A 19305-nucleotide genomic window follows, 5' to 3' on the forward strand; every position below is an offset into this window, starting at 1 on the left:
GAGGGAACAGAGCAAGGCCTGGGCGGGACACTTGCAGGGAGGGCGGCGAATGAACAACATTGGCTGTGTATGCTTCTCCAAATGAGTCTGGGGGCTGTTAAGAAGTAATGCATATTTATGATAAAAGTTAGGTAAGTTATGATAGCCTTCTGACATTGCATGTTTTCTCCACTAAAAGAAATGAAAATATAATCATAACCATGCTGTTAAAAACGGACATTATTCAACCAGTAAGAAATCTGCACGGTTGAAAAGTTTCCTGAGCTTCACGAAATAAAAGAAATCTTTAGGAAATAAAAATTCTAGCTTGTTCCTTCCCCTCAGCTGCTGGGACGTGAACGGATCACTAACCGGGCTGTAAGAAACAGCCTCATTTCCCCCCATGAGTTTCCACCACTGTTGGTCACTAGCAGCCACACTCTCTGAGAGAGGTACCCAACCACTACTATTAACACAAGACTCGAGTCTGAGCTAGAGGCCAGCCTCTGTGGCAATAAACACAGAAAGGAGAAACTTCAGCATCTCCTGCTTTATAAAAGGCCCCTCTGAGTGCTCTGTCACTGAAATATTTTCCTTCGGGATGATGGATTGTGGATGTCTAAATAGGGGCCCTCTCCCTCCTGAGCTTTCCCTCGCTTTTTGCTGGGGACATAGTAAGGGTTCCTCCCCTGGCATGGCAGGGGGACAGAGTCCAGGCACTGCTGTGGGCTCAGCCTGGACTAAGTAGCCCTATCATTGGGGTAGTCAACACCTTTTGTTGTTGCCAGACCCTTTGGGATTGATCTGATATTAGCTTGCTTTGAGGTGGGTTGGAGAGGAACGAGACTCCTGTGCCCCAAGTGCTTCCAAAACACTGCTTCCTTTGGTCCCTCATTCTGGGGATTTGCTAAAAGCAAACAATGAACAAACCAGAAAGCTTATTAGGTTCGGTTTTGGCGATAGGTGGACTACATAACCAGAGACAGTTTAAAGGCTTTAGGAAGCTCCCACTTAACACATTTGCGTCTGTGAATCTTCATATCTTTGCTTCCTGCCCTTGATTTTCGATTTCCTTTCTATGAAATTTTCATGAGGCGGTTCCTTTTGAAAAGGAAAACCTTAAATCACACATAATTATATCTACTCAGAGTCTGCTTACTGTATGGCCTAGAAGGAACTGGGAGGAGAAATCAGAGCCAATGGTCAGAATGGGCTTCGGCAAAGAGTGGGCTGACTCTGGGCGGGGAGTGAAGTCGCTCTCTGAGCTGGCTGTGTGAGGCTGGGGTTGGCAATAACATCAGTCATTATTGTTAAACTGGTAGATGGGGAGCCCTACAGACTATCTTGTCTGCCCACAAACTTCCTTCTTTTGCTAAACTATCGTGGAGTCTATAGAAGTTCAAGCCACGTGTGTGTGTGTGTGTGTGTGTGTGTGTGTGTGTGTGTGTGTGAGAGAGAGAGAGAGAGAGAGAGAGAGGAGAGGGAGAGAGAGTCAGTACAGCAGAGGGAGGGGTTCTAGGAAGAATTTTGCTCACATAAATGCTTATGTTCAAACTTTCAAACTCCCTAATCAATTAGTTAATTAATTTAGAGAGAGGGTCTGGCTCTCCCTTGCTGCTGTGGCTCTGCGTCTCCTGCCCCATCCTGCCCAGTACTGGGATTCCAGGTGTGCACCACTCAGCCTCTAGACATTTTGTTCAAACTCCAAGTCCTTTAAAAGCCTTTCGCTCTTATACCCGACATGCTGCTAAGTTGGCAGCAAAAACCAGTGAGGCCTTTTAATCCGCCCTGGCACCTGCTCATGCAGAGGCCTGGGAAGACGTGCATGGTCTCATCCTTAAGAACCCGACTGTCTGCTAGCCCAGGGTGAGTCAACCGGAGAGCAGTGGGAGATGAGTCTCATTGAGTGTCTAACCCAGAGCTCTGCACATATAAGGTGGCCAGTGATGTGAGGCCATTGAGGAAAGGGTTAAACTCTGGTGATCAGATGTCAGACAACTATAGGAGATGTAGGTTAATGTAATTGTTATAATCTGCGTACAGAAGGTGGGGCATGTGTCAGGACTTGAAAGGAGGCAGAAAAGAAGTTGTGTAGATTAGAGAAGGGCATTCCAGGTGAATATCGACAGGAGAGACCTGGGGGAACCAAACCTTGGTTGGACCAGAGGGAATGCATTGACAGAGAGTTGTAAGAGAGGAGAGGTGAACTGCAGAAGGGTTGAAAATCAGCTCACGTTGAAACTTGGATTAAGGCAGTTCGATAAACCATGAGGGAGTTTCCTCTTGTTTGGACAGAGGGGCATGCTGATTCAAGTTAGACACCTGTGACAGTTTTGATTGTCAGATTCCTGGGATCCGGAGTCACCTGGAACCAAGCCTGCCAGCACGTCTCTGAGGGAGTTCCTAGGCTATGTTAATTGAGGTGTGAAGATCCGTCATAAGTGTGTGTGTGTGGTGGGGGGGCATCATCCCATGGGCTGGTGTCCCAGGCTGAATCAAAAAGGCAAAGTTACTTGTTTGCTGTCACCAAATCCTAGCAATTTATCTAATATCCTAATATCTAAACATCCAAAATCCTCTAAAATCACCCCACTCCCCCTTTGAGCATCCACATGGTCTTATGAGTGGAAACTTTCACACCTGGCCTCAGGCTACCTGTTGTGGTCCAGGTGTAAGCATGCTAGGGGCAAAACTGTATAAAAATACCCACAGGCTATGCATAAAAAGTTTATATAAAACCTAAGTGGCCAAGCATGGTGGCTCACACCTGTGACTAACTCAGTCCTCAAGCAGCAGAGCCAGGAAAGCATTTTCTGCCATTCTGGGCATCTGACTAGTGTGTTCTCTGTGGGGGAACGATTCTAAGCTTTCATTAAGTTCAATTTGTGTATTTTTTTCCCCCCTTGGCTTTGTTTTGGTGACTTACCTAAGAAATCAACTTCAAATCAAGGCTTAGAAGATGTCTTATTTTCTTCTACAAATTGTTGTTTAAGGTTTTTCTTACAAGTAGAGCTTTGATCTGTTTCGAGGTTTTTTGCTCCCCCCCTCCCCCCTTTTAGAGACAGGGTTTCTCTGTGTAACCCTGGCTGTTTTGGAACTCACTGTATAGATCAGGTTCACAGAGATCTGTCTGCCTCAGCCTCCCAAGTGCTGTGAGATTAAAGGTGCAGGCCACCACTGCTCTCATCTCGAGTTAATTTTTACACATGATGTCAAGGGTCCAACTTCATGTGTATATTTAATTATTGTAAAATCCATTCGCTATTGTCCTTTCGCCGCTATTGAACTGCCTTAACGTTTTGCTGAGAACTATTCATCTGTATGGGCAAGGGTTTATTTCTGGCTCTGATCTGTTTTATTGTCGGGTCTAGCTAGCACCACGATGGTCTGGTTTCAGAACTGTGACAAACCTTTGAATGAGAAAGTTTGAAAACTCTTAAGTTGGCTCTCCCTTTCCAAGATCCTTTTGTTAGTCACTGCTGTTCAAAGACCCTGGTGACCCATCAGCCATAAAAATAAAGACACTTGAGACCTTTTAGTATTTCAAAGCTTAGACCTTTTTGGGGCAGCTCAACTAGTTCTTTAAGTTAACCCAACCACGTGGGCCTGTTCAGCCTCGTGACTAGCTATATCTTCCAGGCCCAGAATTACATATGTCTCCTGCTGAGAAGCCCTTCCTCTTTCTTCTTTCCAGAGTCCTTTTCTCCCTACCAGGAAGTCCCGCCTCCCACTTCCTTCCCTTTCCAGCTATTAGCTGTTGGCCTTTATTCTATAAAAAGCCACATTCTAGTCTGAACCAATCAGCAGGAGAAGTCCCAGTCCATCTCTTGGGGTTACCCTTCGGCTGGAATGAGGGCTGCTTGGTAACTTTCTTGGCAGCTTGCTTTTTAACATGATAATCTCAGAGAATCATCTTTGGGTAGGTGAGGAAGGACAAGCATTCACATATAGAAAGCTGGTAATGGGCTCCTGAGAGGACACCACCAAGTATTCTGCCAGCATGTAATTACTGCCAGGTCAGCAACTAACAACTGAATAGACAGAGACACAATGTGAATGAATGTTGTCTCTACACACTGCCTCTTGAGAGTCTATATACATTTTAGGATGGATTTTTCTGTTTCTGAAAAACAAAAGTCACTGGGAGCTGATGGAGACAGCGTTCAATCCATAGACTGTTTTGGGTAGTATGGCTTCACAGTATTGTCATACAATTCATGAAAATGTTTGTCTTTTTCTGTGATCTTTTAGCAATGTTTGGTTGTTTTCATTGTATACACCATTTTCTTTTCTTCCTTCCTTTCTTTTCTTTTTTTTTCTTTTTTTTTTCTTTTTTTTTTTTTTGGTTAAGATCTTTTCTAAGTGGTTTATTCTTTTTGATGCGTTTGTAAATTAAATTGAATTGTTTCTGTAATCAAAGCTGACATCTTGACTTTACATGATGGCCAAGTTTCCCTTTTCCAGAGACTGGGTGATATTAATTAGGACAAGAGTCCGGGCCACCCAGAGGGTCATGTTTGTCCTAAAAGGGACTGCAAGTCTGAGTCTGCCAAAGGGAGGGAGTCGGGGCTAGTTTAGAGCACATCTGGGGTTGTTCAAGGTCTTTGAGCTTTATGGACGCATTATTTAGTATGCTTTATGGGAGCCCAAGGACAAACGGCTTCCTCCCCGGTACTACAGGCAAAGAGATGAGAGATGTCACAGCTGTTGGGAGATCAGTAGAGTGGGTCGGTTTTCATCTGCCTTTAAATTTTATGTATTATTATTATTACAAGTTCAAGAGTTCTAGGGCAACTCTCTAGAGCTTGTTGTCCCCTTCTGCCATGGGTTCTGGGAATCGAACTCAGGCCTTCAGTCTTGGCACCAAAATGCCTTTACCTACTAAACAAAAACTGCAGGAGGAAATAATATAACTTTTGTTTTGGGCTTTTTCTTCCTTTGTCCTATTTCCAGACATGTTTCTACCTTAGACCTTTCTCAGAGTTCTCTGACTTCTGCCTCCTTAACAGAATGCACAGACCCCACTGTAACCGCCTTGGGTAAGCTGCTGGGCAAAAGCAAACTTGCATTGAAAAAACCTCTTACAAATCAAGAATCGGTGGAGTCAGGTCAACAGGGTGGTGGTGTCATAACCTGAGCATGGTGACAGGAACCAGTTTAATGCTGGTGACATCAGGGTGTGATGACACATGCATTCAATTCCTGCACTCAGGAGGCAGAGGCAATAGATCTCTGAGGTCAGGGCTAACCTGGTCTACATAATGAGTTCTACATAAAGGGATTCTGAGTTCTACATAAAGGGACTCTGTCCTAAAAAAAAAAAATTATAAGCTGTCAATGTTTGTTTGTTTTGTATTTTTGTTTTGGAAATAGTCTCATTCTGCATCTCAGTTTGGCTTGAGACTCATGACATAGCCCAAGACTGACCTTGAACTGATGGCAATCCTCCTGCTTCAACCTCCTGACTGTGAGGACTGCAGGTGTGAGTCATCAGTTGGTTGCTTTGCTTAAACCTGGGATTGATTTGATGGAAGATAGAGCAGGAACAGAAGGAGAAGCCAGGAGCAGATGGCCGGGAAGTAAGGTGATCTCCTGGCCCTTGAAGCCAAGAAGTTGCATCTCTGGAGGTGCTCAAGATGTGTGACTCAGGTCCACCTTATCACAGGTCTTAGGAAGGCACAGAGGGGCTGTGACTTCTAAGCTCTGCTGTTGACTGTTTTAACCTTAGGGTTTTAGTGGGCCGGGGGTTAGAAGGGGCTTCTCCTAGGACAGCATGGCTGTGAAACCCCAGTAGCTCTTTGTTGGCTTTGGAAATGAGGATGATTTATCTATATCATCGCAGACCCGTGACTAGAGGACCCTCAGGCTGCTCGGATGGGGAGTGGTCAGGGGTGGGGCAGTGGGAGCGTGATGTCTGCAGGCCAACCTTCTAGGCCATACCTGTGGACATATGTCAGAAGTCACCTCTATGACCACTACAGCAGGAATCAGACCCTGTGGATAACCTCGTCTACTGGGGAAAGACATGGGAGGCACAGAAGGAAGAGAGTGCCTCACCTTGCCTCGGCACGGTGGTGCATGAAGGGAGCTTGGCAACCCTCAGGACCTGGGTTTCTTCTTTGTCTCAGGCAGCTCCACAGAGCTGTGGGAGGAAGAGAATTTGATACAAAGTCTACAAACACTGAGCTGGCAAAGGCACGTTTTTTATCTCCCTCTCCAGAACCTCCGAGAGAGCCAAGCTTGATGGCTTGCCAAGCTGACTTGACTGCTTCCGTGTGATGTACGGTATACATTGTCGGTTAGCATCCTCCTGTCCTGTTGATGCCGGTGGGAAGGAGAGGGGGCTAGAGGAGAGAGATTTGCAAAGCACCCATTAGTCAATGGGCTAAGAACACAAACAAACTTAGAGCTAGCACAGAAAGAAAAACAAAAAACCTGAAGGTAAACATTTCTTCATACTTCCTGTTTCTTCCTGTGTACCTTAATCTGTGTGGGCAGAGAGGCTGGGCACTGATTACTGTTTGGGGGTCTCTGATTATAAACCCACACGTGGGAAGATTAGGATCAAGGGATTCTGAAGTCACTAAACCTTCCCTCCTTCCTTGCCACCTGCTCCTCTTTCCCTAACCTGTGAGGTCCAGGGTTCTTGTCTTTAATCTTTGTTGACTGCTAATCCCTGTTTCAGTAGGTTGGAGGGCTTGCTCTGAAAATTAAGGGTTGGGGACAGAATTCCTTAGCATCCTGTCTCTGAGTTGGGGCTGTGGGTCCTAAAATGTCAACGATCAGATCTTTCTACATAACCTCCCACACCTCATATTTCTGTCACACAGCTGCCCCATTTCACTGCCACCCCTGAACTGCTGCTGGGTCTTTGGCTTTCTCTCTCTCTCTCTCTCTCTCTCTCTCTCTCTCTCTCTCTCTCTCCAACTTCATTGTCTCACTGAGTGAAACGAGCTCCTAGCCCACTTCCAACTAATCCCAGAATCCTCCCATTCTGAGTATTTTTAGCTCTGACATCATCTTGCTGACTTCATCTTTATGAGCAGCCGGGCCCCCTAAGGGCACGACAGACACTAATATGAGGTTAACATTACCACCCTCTAGGGGCATTCAAAGTGACTGTCTTAAGGGTTTCTGGCCAAGAGTCAACATACCTCCTCAATGGATACCCAGAGGCAAACAATACTGAGGCCGCAGTACCACCCAAATGCTGACAGGAGAGTCCAACTGCTAAGCTCTGATAATAGGCTGAACAGAGGATGTGGCAGCTTCCACTTCCTGACTGGAGCCTCCAGCATTGTTGTGCCAGGCAGCAGCTGCTTGGTAGCAAGGCAAGGCCAGCCTCCAGCTGGGGAGGGGAGTGGGTCTTGCCTTGCCATTAGATGTAGGGGCAACTTCGGCCTGTGGTGTAGGCTCCTCCTCCACTCAGGCTGTCTCAAGGCTAAAGCAGGTGTTAAAACCATAGAGCTCAGGCATGTGAGATGGCCCAGCAGGTAAATGGCTCAAAACACAGTGCAAGGAGAGAACTGTGACCTTTGACTTTCACCTATGCATCTTGGCAAGCCTCCCACGCCTGGAAATAAATAAAGCTAAATTTAAGATGTTAGTGTGGGAAGGAAGCAGAACAGGATTCTAATTATACAGGTGAGAAATGGATGTTAACTGTGGAGAGTCAGACTTGTTTGGCACATCTTACCAACTGTCACACACCTCATGTGCTTTCTGGTTCTGTTTGCTTCCTTCATAAATGGAAGGTAGGAGGGGAAAAATATGTCTGCATTAATCTATATGTGAGTGTAATAATTCATTGTGGTGCTAGGAATCGCACCTCGTGCCTTGGAAAGCATGCATTTTACAGCGAACCTACTTCTTTGATTTCTATGTCCGGCATTTACGATATCAGCTTCTCTCATTATTGCCTATTAATTTTAATGGTTTTCTTGTATTCGTCTGCCATGTTTCTCTTTTTTAAAGCTGGGGTTTGCAGGGCACCAGAAGGATCGTGGTGTTATAATGAGTGGGTATCGTGTAGAGTCATAGGGCGAGCTCCGCAGTTATCTACAAGCTCTTATCCATCTGCTTTTGCATCTTTTGGTGGCTCTCGAGTGATCACTACAGTGAAAATCACGTGCTTGTTTTCTGACTTTATTATTCACATGTATGATCATCTTGTTAGGACGGACCTTCTTGTCTCCTTTGTTTATTTCTGCCAGTGGAGAGTTAGGGATTACTTTTCCTTCGTTGGTTTATAATCGGTTACTCCCGTTACGTATTTGGTTGTTCAGATCGTCCCATGTTTCGTTGATATGACTCCCATCCAGATGGTTCCTGCCGAGTTTAAGTCTATAGACCTTGTGATCACTTACACACAGAAGAACCTGTTCCTTTGAAGAGACTGGCTGGATGTCCTGACAAAGATTCGTAGTTGTGTAGCCACCACGACCATGGCCAAGGTGGGGAATGAGTCTATTGGCTGGGAGACTGTCCCTGAGCCTCATTACAGCCTGTCTCCTTCATGGAAATCATGGTTCTGGCTGACAGCGTTTTGACACTTGTCTCCTCCAGCTTTACCTTTCCAGAATATTTTTGATGGTGTTCTAGCTCAGTGGTAGAGCACTTGGCATGGCGTGCTTAAAGGAAAGCACAGATTCCATCGCTTCTCAGCACCAAGGGGGGGAAAAAACGGGAAGAGAAGGGAGTAGGGGATGGTGGTGGGGATATGATTGGGTGCCAAAGTCCACTCACTTCACTTAAACACCAGAACTGTGTGACATACAGTGGCTGTAGCATGATATGTCCTCTCTTGACCCTGCTGTCTCAGATGCCCTGTCGCAGGACACAGGTCAGCAGGGGAAAGTGTTCTTCCCACTTCCCGGTCCCCACTCCTGGGCATTTGGTGGGGTTTCCTAGTATATGCTTCTAGCCTCCACATGCCCTTCAGAGTCTCCAGGGTGGGCTGGATTATACTTTTCTGACTTTGAAGAGTTTTTCCAGGTGTCCCAGATAAAGCTAGATGGGGACCAGCACTACTGTGCTGAGTAGAGGTTCTCAGGAGACTTATCTCAGTGAAGAGATAAGAACGATCTCAGATTACTGCATGGACTTCCTGTAAATAGATGCTTCTGAAGGGCTGATAATAGCCTCAAAAGTTAAAACTAGCTTAAAGGTTCCTTTGTTAGCCCTTGCCCCAAACTTAACCAAGCTCCTACTGAGTTTCTTCTTTTTTTCTACTAAGGTATTTATCAAATTATTTATTCACATATACTGAAAAACAAACAAACCAAACCAAACCACCACCACTACCACCACCACCACCACCACCACCAACAACAACAACAACAAAAAGAAATTTGAGAGTATCCTTTGCTAGATTTAAAAAATGTAGCAGTTCCTGGACTCTAAGTTAGAGTGTGAAAAGCATTGTATAAATTCAAGCCGTTACCATTATTGACAAGGATGAGTGATTCAACGCATCGTACCTCTCATGGATTAAATATTTAAACAAAGAGATGGCTGAAATACTGAGGAATTCGTAGTTTTGAAGGGCTCTGTTTTGGGGAGAACTTTGATATCTTTTGATAATCCCAGTCTCCCCTAGCAGTTGATGTAGCTCTTTTTTGGGGGGATTTCGTTTTATACTTTGCATTTTGACAGGAGTGCTAGAATGTAGACTATGCAATTTTCTGTGCAGTACAAAAGTATATTAGGCAGCATTAGGAAATCGCCAAACAATGTCAGGCAAATTGCCTTAGAATTAAGACAGGGACTCTGAAGATACATGTCTGTGATATGTTAATGTAAGATGTTCATATCTATATAATATATAGTATATTATAGCATATATAAGATATATAATATATAGTATATTATAGCATATATAAGATATATAGTATATAGTATATTATAGCATATATAAGATATATAGTGTATAGTATATTATAGCATGTATAAGATATATGTATAGTATATTATAGCCATATAATATATGTAATACATATATATTAATTACTATTATATATACACATATGTATATATATAATTAAGCCTTCTAGTTGGGGAGAGGGTCAATGAGAATGAGGTGTGAAAATATCATAATAATACCCATGATTTTGTATACTAATTTTAAAAACTGATTAAAACTTCCTCCTGTTATTTTCTTAGTCTTTTGGGATAGACTAATCAGAATATATGAAACTGGAAGATTTGTTCACATTATTCTTTAGTGTAAGTGTGTGTGTGTGTGTGTGTGTGTGTGTGTGTGTGTGTGTGTGTTTAGAGGGTAGGGCCTAGAGGGCAACCTTGGGAGTCATTCCTCAGGCATCAATATTCCTTGTGTGTGGTTTTTGAGATCTCATTGGCTTGGCCTCAGTGATTAGGCTAGGTTTGTCTGTGATTCCTTAGCATAGGGATTCTAAATGTGGGTTCTGGGGTTGAACTTGGATCCTCATGTGTTCCCGGGAAGCACTGTACTGACTAAGCCATTTCCCTAGCACAAAAAGGCGTGATATATTTTTCTCACTGCTCTGGGGGCTGGGAAGTGGGACCTTTGCTGATCTGGTCTCTGGCAATGGTGCCTGGTTGCTACCCAGAGCTGTCCCCCAACAAGGCAGAAGGACAAAGGGCAGAAGGAGCCTGGGAAAAGGATCCTCCTTGGCTCACAGGACCTCATGACTTCTTAAAGTGCCTCGTGGATGAAGAAGTTCCAACAAGAACGCTGACGTCCAGACCGTAACGACTACTAGGAAACATGATGCAAACTTTTGATGCCATCCTGGGGCCTTGAGGAGCAAGCTCACTGGAAGGTTAATTCTTTGTATTATATAGTTTTCATGTTGTTGGTTAGCTCGAAGACAAATGATACCCTGACGTAACATATTCATATTTAAACGCTTGGTCATTAGAGACAAAAATGGTTTCTGGCATGTGGGAAAGAGAACGGCGAGTGCACCTTTCCTACTGTTGGCTCATCCACTGCCCAGTGCGATTTCTACCACAGGAGACTTCACACCTGCTTCGAGTGACCCTGCACTTTGGGACTTCGGATTCTCCTCTGAAACAGCTCTACCAGTGTTCCTGCTTCCTTTTGGGTGACCACCATGCATTCATTTATCCATTTAGAGTCAAGGCTTTACTGTGTAGCCCCAGCTGGCCTCAAAGGGGAGCCTCCCTGGACCCATGGTACCATCATAGGCGTGTATTAGTGTGTTAGCATGCCTGGTTCCCATTAACTTTAATACACGGTTTGCCCTGTCCAATGTTAGCTTATAAAACGTTTCGAAACTGTATGTCTTGTTTATTTCATCTTCAGTGTTCAGATAACTATGCTGGTTTTGATTATAAGAGACTTTCGACCTGACAGCTTATTTTTGAGACAGGTCTTGCTCTGGGTACCCCGCTGGCTTCCAGCTTGCAGCCCACTTGCCTCTACTTTCTGAGTGCTGAGATTACAGGCACGCACCGCTCTTTCCGGCTTTCTGGTATTTCCTTACTGCAATTTCTAACCCTATGAGTTAAATACTCTTTTCATACATGCCCATAGGTTGTCAAGCTGCTCTTACTACAGGCCCTGCTATTCTAAGTGAATTACGTGCCTGAACTCTTCTAATCCTACTTATGATCCCCGTGATGAAACGGCAAAAACTAAAGCACAAATAATTTAACTAAAGTCTAGCCACACAGTAGGTGGCAGAACGGCGTCCAAAAGTGACCGATCTGGAGCCAGCCTCTTAACCATGCAACATATGTCTCTAATTGAGCCAACTCCCTGCCAGAGCCCTAACACACCCTGGGCAGGAGAATCGAGGGTGAAAATAGAGTGCTTTATTACTGGAAACATAATAAACTCTCCAGGGAAAGCTTTCTCAAGGACTTGGCAGTAAGGCTCAAGTCACTGTAGCTTCAGAGCCTCCTTTCTTTCTATCGAGAGAGCTGGACCTCTCGTGCCCAAGGGACTTCTCTGTAGGGGATGCTGAGAAAATGCAGGGGATCAACAGGCAGAGAACAGGAGGCTTTCTGGAAACAGGAAGAGCAGTGTTGGAAGGACTCAGGGACGTCTAAGGATGGAGATAGTACAGGTGCTTTTGCCTTGGTCCTGTGGTAAAGCTCCTTTAAGGTTAGTGCTTCTGAGGCCTAGACAGCAAGATGCTATGTCCTCTACCTGCCTTTTATGTCTTCTGCATTGGCGGGGCATAAGGAAGGAAGATGAAAATGCAAACGCCAAAAATGCATAACCCAGTAAACACTGTGCCTGACCCATGGCCAGGAAGGAGAATGGGAGCACTGGGCTGGAGAGAGGGCTCAGTGGGGAAAGGGTCTTGCCACCAAGCCTGGTGACTAACTGTGAGCTCCTCCTTCTTGTTTCCTCTCTTCTTTTTCACTCTCAGGATCTCCTGGTTTGTTTCACTTTGTGACAAGATCTCATTACGTGACCCAAGGTTGTCTCGAACTTGTGATCCTCTTGCCACAGCCTTGTGTAGGATAGGATTACAAACGTGAGCCACCTTCCCAGAATTCCACGCTTTCTCTTACATCGTGCATCTTTCACAATCTCAAGCTCAAGGTTTTTTTTAATCCCTCCTCTTGCAGGGAGGTGACAATCCTTCATTCATTGTGGCCTAATGTTCCCAAGGGAATAACGTTATTCTGTCGCTTATAAGCACTGGGGTATTTTCCGGTGTGGACTTCTCTCCTTCTTAGGACTCTTAGAAAGATATAGGATGAGGAAACTTGAGGGCCTTATATTGAGGTGCCCAGGAACGAACATTTAGCATTCTGGCCTTAGGATTCACAGCTAACTCTTTGGAAAGACAGAGCACTGTAAAGTGTGAGCAAAACACTGACTGACTGACGTGTGAGGGACTGGTTGTAAATCTGCTTTTATTTTCACTCACTGCCTGGAGAGATCTGGGAACTGCGGGTTAAAGGGTTTGGGAACAATATATGAAACACCTAACCTGGCACCACACTGGCATTCCATAAATGGAAAACTAGCCACATGCCGAGTAGCCATTAACTTTAAATTTATTCTATTTTATGTATTATTATTGCAGGGGGTGGGGGAAGGGCCTATATTATACCTCAGCGTGTCAGGAAGCCAGAGGATGAGTTTGTGCAGTCTGTTCTCTTCTACTTTTATTTGGGTTCTGGGGATGGCGCTCAGGTAATCGGGTTTGGGCAGCAATCCTGTTCACCTTGCCGGCCCACGATTAGCTTTAAGATTCAGTCTTTACACTGGATAAAAACGGAGCGTAGCTATGAACAAGAGGAAAACATAGGAAAAGTTACCCAGAGCACAGCACTGTGCTGTTAAGTATTCTTACTGGATACCACAAAGGCCGTATCCTAGTCCATCTAACTGCTGTAATGCCATGCCACAGGCTGGGGGGCTCGCGGAGAACAGAAATTTATTTTTCATAGTTCTGAATGCTGGAACACCAAGGTCAAATTGCTAGCAGATTTGGTGTCTGGTATGAACTTACTTCATAGCTGATATGTGGCGTTTCTCATGGTGCATTCATATGGTGGAAGGGTGGGAGGGAAAGCTCCTTTGGTTTTTGTGGGGGCTTTTTGTACTAATTGTGCCCCATTCTCATGTCCTCATCACCTCAAAAAAGCCCCCTACTTCCTGGAATTATCACTTGGGGGACGGGATAGGAATTTAATATGTGAATGTTGGGTTCAACTCCTACTAGGCCCACGGCAGACCTTCAAGCACAGGAGAAAGCCAAGGAGAACCCTGGAGAAAGTTCCATCCACTCCCTTTGCTTTCAAGATGGTTAAGTGGAAGCTTTAGGTTAGAAAGGCAGGACCAGGCCTCCAGGTCACAGTGGAGAAGGGATACACATCCCTCAGGGAAGCCAGTGACGATGGGAGCATTTCAGGGTATACATGGCAATTAATAGGATTGTGTTAGGACCAGGGTCAGGAATATCCTGGGACTTTCGGTTCCCTTCTTAGATGACTTTCTTCACCAAGTTGGAAGGAGAGCTACATGTGACCCTGCCATCTCAGTTCAAAGCCAGAGAGGGACAATCTCTCATCCATTGTTCCTTAAACCTAGGGGAAGATGCTCATTGGTCTGCTTGAGCTATATACTTCCTCTTAGAAGGGATGGTAATATCTGTTTTAATATTCTTTAGAATTCTACTTCTCTTTTGGATGACATGAACAGTTGAGAGAGAGAGAGAGAGAGAGAGAGAGAGAGAGAGAGAGAGAGAGGGATTGCAGAGGAAATTACTAGGTATTCACTGTTTGTGCAGATACTCTGAGTTGCAAGTAACACATCCAGTCTTAAATTGATATGAATAATGGAGGGAAATTGCTGGTCATAGCCCTTAAAAAGTTCAAGGGACATTCTGGCTTCAGGAGCATTTGATCTGGGTTCAAGTCCCTTTCCCCTGTGATTTGCTTCTGCTGAATAATTCCTGTTGGTTGTGTTGTGTCCAGGCTAGCTTCCAGAACAGGAAATAGTAATTATGTCTTCAGTGGACATTCTGAGACTCATTTCACCTGACTGGACAAGCCTAACTGTGTGCCATTCCTCTTACCTTGTGGTCCAGGTCACTAGGAAGAAGCATTTTAAAAGGAGAAGTCACTGTGTGCCTCATGCTTGACACGTTTCACCAGATGTGACAAGACAGAGAACCAAACCCAAAGCCACTGTGCGGGTCTGGCAAGGTTGTCAGAATGGGAGGCAGCAGGTCAGGAGGCTACTCAGGGTACCACCACAGTGACACAGGTCAGGGGGCTACTCGGCACCACCACAGTGACATGCTCTTATCCTCCTCACCAGAGCCTTTTATATAGGCTCTTGCTACTTAGCCCAAGTGGGTCTAGAACTGTCTATGTAATCAAAGCTGGCTTTAAATTCTTGATCCTCCTGCCTCAACCTCCTGGCCCAGAAGTCTCTTTTTAAACTGTTTCCGTGTCCTTATCCTTATTTCCCCTCTTCCTCCTCCTCCTTCCCCTCCTCCTTCTCCTCCTCCTCTTCTCCCCCTCCCCCCCATTTCTCTCTGTGTCTCTGTGTGTGCAGGTGCACTTTGAGGCCCAGGAAAACCTTAAGTGCTATTCTTCAGATGTGATCCACATTGTTCTTTGAGTGTAGCTTGGAACTTGCCCAGTGGGCTGGGCTAGAAATACTTGTTTTTGCCTCCCTCATGCCTGTGTTTGAATTGTTTTGTTTTTGAGACAGGGTCTCTTTGTGTAGCTCTGGCTATTCTGAAACTCTCCTTTAAGACTTGACTGGCCTGGAACTCACAGAAGACTGTGCCTGTCTCTGTCTCCTGAATGCTGGAATAAAGGTATGGACCACCCATTTTGAGATATTTGATTATTATTTTTTTTTTTTGGTTCTTTTTTTCGGAGCTGGGGACCGAACCCAGGGCCTTGTGCTTCCTAGGTAAGCGCTCTACCACTGAGCTAAATCCCCAGCCCCGATATTTGATTATTTTTTAATGTGGGCTTGGACCTTAGACTCTGGTAAGCACTTTACCAACTGAGCTATCTCCCCAGTCCCTAATTCTTCTCTTCAAGGAAATTACTGTTCTTAATTAGTCCAAGCCCTGGATAGAGACAGTGCTACAGGAGAGGTCTTATCCATGGAGGATGTAAGGAGCTGTGAGTCCACAACTGCAGGAGTTGTTGCTAGACTGGGGTCTCCTGGCTAAGGACAGTTGTAATTTTCATTACTATTTGGTTTTCCCAAACCCTTCCAGCTGTGCACTTTGTAGCGCCGGGTTTTATTGTTTAAACCCAGGTTGAATGGTGGATGAGTTGACTTGATTTCCTCTCGGGCTTTGCTTTGAGAATGTCACAGTTTGAAGTCGTGGTAGGATGCCATGCATTTTACCATGTTTCTAGATGCCCAAAGTCTATGTTTATTTTTGGGTATTTTGCTGGAAGGAAGGAAGGAGGGAAGAAGGGAGGAAGGGAGAAAGGGAGGGAGGGAGGGGGAGAAGGGAAGGGGGAGTGAAGGAGAGGGAAGTAGGAGGAAGGAAAGGAGAGGGAAGGAGGGGGGGAGGAAAGGGGAAGGGAAGGGGAGGGAAGAAGAGGGAGGAAAAAGGGGGGCTAGATACTACACAACCCTCCTGCTTTTCCACCTAAGGCTATTTGTGCTGTCAAATGTCTGACTTTTGCTTTCCAGAGGACTAGCCTGAATTGCTGTCTTTGACTGGTTTAGGTATTCTTTTCCATTCTGTTGGTAAATTTAGTTGCTTTAAAATTAGCATCTTTTCCTTATAAAGTGTATTGCCTTTGTTCTATTTCTCCCCTCCACTCCTTCGGTGAAAGGCGTTTAAACGTATTCATGAGCCTAAGCCCCAAGGTTAAGAACTGTCAAACCCAACCCTCTGAACCATCATCTGAATTTTGTTTGGTGGATGAGAGAGCTTTTGTTTTTATTTTCTGTTTCTTTTAGCTCCACTCAGCTCCACACAGGAATGGTGTTTTGAGAAGAGTATTTTTCCCCCTTTCTTTTTTACTATCTTTTTTTTACCTCAACTATCCATCTGGGCCATGCTCAGATTCTTTGGTCTTTAGCTTGGTGGTTTGCGAGGGAGTTTGTCCTCTTGCTGGGTACCTGTTTTTCTGATTCTCACTTCATGGCTCATAAACAAGAAAAAAGTGTCTGAGTACGGCATTCCTGGTGAGTCCTTGTGCTAATCGTGTGTGCAAATACACTTGGTGACTAGAGGACAAGTTTGGTGCCATCTTTGTTGTTGTTTTGATTTGGTTTTGCTTTTTTTTTTTTTTTTTTTTTTTTTGAGACTGGCTTAGAACCTGCTAGTTCCAAATGGTAACTATTTACAAGCAGTAAGTCATATGTCTGTCTTTATCCAGAAGATACAAGTGTACTGACAGCTGGAAAGATGCCAGGACATTTCTGGTAGCTTTTGGTATCTCTGGGTCTACAGAATGGATTTCCTAAAGACTTCTAGAGAATTTGGAGTACCAGAAAGGCGAATCCCTATCAGTCTTACTGAGATGTTTTTGCACTGGGTTCAGTGAGGTTGAGAACCACTTGATAGGCAAAGTCAGAGACAATGGAGATGATTTAAGGCCCTTAGCAATGGATGGGTGTTCCAAACTCATGGGACACAGGCTCTCTTAGGACTGGAAGGAGTCTGAGAGTTCAAGTCCATGACTGGTTCCTTCTCAGTGAACTATGAGTTGTCCATGGTCTAAAACTGTTTCCATAAGCACCATCTAACTTTGTTGGAGTTTAACTACCCCTTCTGAATGCCCACACCTAGTTCTACATAGCAGTGTTCATTAGAGGGTCACATTGGCCTGTTCTTGTTAGTCCATTTTTCTTGAGCCCGGGACAGTTGTCTTTGGGTGGCTTGTGTTCCCATCTGAAGATAGTAGTTGTTCGTCCCAACCATCTTCATGGGGTGTGGAAGGCCATGAGTCTGAGATCTGGCCAAGGGAAGGTAGTCAGAAGTGATGAGACCACTTGTTTATCTTCCCCCAGACCTCCCAACACGATCTTGTACATGTGTTCTCTCTTCAGGAACATTGGCTGAAGTTACAGTTGCTGGCCATTGCTGCTAACTTGGGAACAGTCCCACTGAGAGCTGTCAGGGTACATGGAGAATCGCATCCACCCACTCCTGTCTTTGGTCTAGGCTGATCTCGAAACTCAGAAGAACAAATGATGATTCTCCTTCCGTTTCATTTCTAAATTCCCTGGACTGATACCAGATTCTCTCTAACCTAGGCCTAAAACAAAGTCTCTATGTTATGGCTGCCTGCTGTCCTCTGCATGTAAGTAACAGGCATTTAGTAAGTCCCTGGCATCTGTCTAGCTCTAGGCTGAGACAATGAAGGACTTCCCTAAGACTTTGTAAATTGAAGAACAAGAAATTCTAAACAATATCAAATAGAGGATCTAATGCCTCCTGTACACAGACTCTATGGGAATTCAGCAAAGGGGAGATTTTATGTATCTTTGATAAGTGAGAGAAGCTATCCGGGGGCTAAGTCTTCTCCCAGGCCTTGGAGGGAGTGTGAGCATCAGAGTCAGAAAAGACCCAATGCAAAGCCACTTAGTCCAAAACGATTTGTCCCTTTCTCTTTGGAGCATGGACTTAGCTTTGGTCCAGTGAGGCTGAGGGTCCCGGGGGACTGGAAAGGGCCAGAATCAAGGACAGTAAGGAAGAGTGACATATGGGGTTGTAGGGAGAATTTAGGCTGTGGGATGTTTCATTCTCCTTCTTCCAGGCTTTATTTTCTGGAAAGACCTGCTAGCACAGATTCTTTATCTATCCATGGTGTTTGCTGGCTCTAACTCATATTGGCTGAAGAGAGTCAACTGGTACACTTTCAGGGATTTGGTGACCTGGCTATTAAATATGCCTGTCACTGTAGGTCAAACTCTAAAAGCCTTAATGTGGTCTTATCATTTGCTTTCATTTGGATAAATGGCCTCCAAGGCCCATATATTAGAGGCTTGGGTCTCATGGTTGAGGAAGACAGGAGTTCCCTGGAGCAAGCTGGCTGGTCAGACTGAGTAAAATGGAGAGTTCCTGGGGTTTAGCAAGAGACTCTAACTCAATATACAAGGTAGAGAGAGGTCAAGGAAGATGTCAAGTGTTGACCTAGGGCCTGGTATACACCTTCCTGTACACACACACACACACACACACACACACACACACACACACACGCCCCACATATGCACATGTGAACAGGCAAATAATAAATATGAAGAGTTTAGACTGAGAAAGACCTAAGGGGTCAGAATGCCAAGTGAGAGGGAAGAAGCAACAGTTGAGGGAACTCAGTAGGATCCATGAGTCCCTGAATATCATCAGCCAACCTGGAGGAACTAGGAGAGGTCAAAGAACAGAGCGCGTTGTGGTGTTGGACGCTCCCAGGAAATACTAGGCTGTCATCTACAGCCCCCACTCCCCATCCAAGTAATTTCCCATTGTTGATGGTTTTGAATAGCGCAGTGGATGATCTGTAAACGAACTCTACATATCAGGACATGACTCACTGCTCTGTTGGGTGTTGAGACAAGAGATTAGCAAGCTTCAGTCTGGGAGCCAACTCTGGGCTCCTGCCTGTTTTCATAAAAGTTTTATTAGGACGTGGCTACGGACCGTCTTTCATCTAACTGGTGTTTGTGGCTGATTTCTCACTACAGTGCAAAGCCGAGTGCCTGTGATGAGGCTGCATGGTTCACAGAGTTAATGATACCCTCTTTCTCTCTGCTCCTTTACGGGTGAAGCTTGCTGAATCTTTAATCTAGAGTTAAAGCGTGGGACAATCAGCAGAGACCTCAGAATGGGAGAGAAAGCCTTTGGCCACCAGACTTACAAACAA

The sequence above is a fragment of the Rattus norvegicus genome, chromosome 17, assembly GCF_021556685.1.
Source record: "Rattus norvegicus strain SHRSP/BbbUtx chromosome 17, alternate assembly SHRSP_T2T, whole genome shotgun sequence".
Taxonomy (NCBI): domain Eukaryota; kingdom Metazoa; phylum Chordata; class Mammalia; order Rodentia; family Muridae; genus Rattus; species Rattus norvegicus.